The sequence below is a fragment of the Juglans regia genome, chromosome 10 (genome assembly GCF_001411555.2).
Source record: "Juglans regia cultivar Chandler chromosome 10, Walnut 2.0, whole genome shotgun sequence".
Lineage (NCBI taxonomy): Eukaryota > Viridiplantae > Streptophyta > Magnoliopsida > Fagales > Juglandaceae > Juglans > Juglans regia.
Window position 1 is genome coordinate 2952833 of NC_049910.1, and position 1579 is coordinate 2954411.

Consider the following 1579-nt stretch of genomic DNA (forward strand, 5'->3'; position numbering starts at 1 on the left):
CTCCAGAAAAAAGTTGCACGCTAATGAAATCATTAAAGGGATTAATCATGATCATGTGCATAAAGGAATCCGACCGCCCCCTTTATGTTCTCTAACAAAATATTTTGCTAATTTGATGCTCTACAAGGTTGCATTAATTAAAGATATAAAATCCTGTTTGAGCTACCGAAGAAATTCAACGCTAGTTATTATAATCATGTTGGGTGCATGCTCTATGATGATGATGCACCCAATTCAATTACACTAGCTTGTTATATAAGTGGTTGCGTCGACGTCAGCAAATTTGACTAGAAATAACAAGATCTAGAAGGAAGAACTAAATAATTCCTTCAGATTATTAATCCCCCTTGGATGTTGATCGGGTTAAAATGAACAGTATATGGGCCGTTTGGACATTGCTTTCTGTTTGGGCTCGGGTTTAGTGATGGGCATTTTTACTTTATTTTAGACCTAAACTCGCACAGACAATATTGGGTATCACTTTTTCAACGTTTCTTTGTCCACCTCTCCTTGTCGAACTAGTAAATCTCCTCGTGAGCCTACTTTCTAAGAGCCATGTTTGGATTTTCTGCAATGCTCCCGCAGGTGTGTAGTTTGATCCATGCACCTTCTCGCAAATAAAACTAGGGGGGTGACCCATTGGCGTGGTTTTGGGGTAAAATCGACACCGACCAATACTTTATTTTTTGGAGAGGAAACCGACTAAAACCGGTCGATGGGGAGGAGAAATACCGGCCGTCTTGACACCGGCAGTTCTCTGACGGTTCACGATCGGTTCATCGGCAAATTTCGTCTGAGAGAGTAGAGAGAGAGTGCTGCAGAGAGGAGAGAGAGAGAGGATGAGAAATGATATTGGGAAACTGGGAAGAATAAGCGAAGAAGAAGACCTAATTTCAAAATGACGCCGTTTGGCATCGTTTCAGTTGTATTTAAAACACAACTACAAGCTTAAAACGATGACGTTCCACTTAAACTTAAGTAGAACGACATCATTTTGAATCGACCGGTTCAAAGGTTTGAACCAAGTTTAGACTAACACCAAACTGGTCGATATTGGTTGTCTCTATTTTCTGCCATACGCCGACCGACTCTCCACAGGTTTCGGTCGTTCTAAGTCAATCTAGGTTAGTTTCTCGATTTTTTGTATAGCTCTAAATAAAACAGATCAACTAGCTATATTTAGAACCAAGATTTATATAATAAGATAATTATTAGATAATCTTGAAATATGGACATAGTAGATTCTTTCAAGATTACATGATATAAGAAATGATATCTACAATTTTAAAATATATAAGCCCACTAACTTCCTTTGAAGAAATTAAGTAAATTAGAAATCCATGTGAAAAAATTTATTTTTTTAATTCTAAACATTACTTTTTTTCAAAATATGCGAGATTTGCAAATGTATTGACATTACTCATGATATATGTCATACATTTTAAAGGTACAGCTCACATGTATCGATTGAAAGTCAAAGTGGAAGATCAATGTTCATATCAAACACATCCATTTCGATTTTCCTTTTTTTTTTTTTTTTTTAATGACGGGAACTTTATAATTACATTATTATCCACCA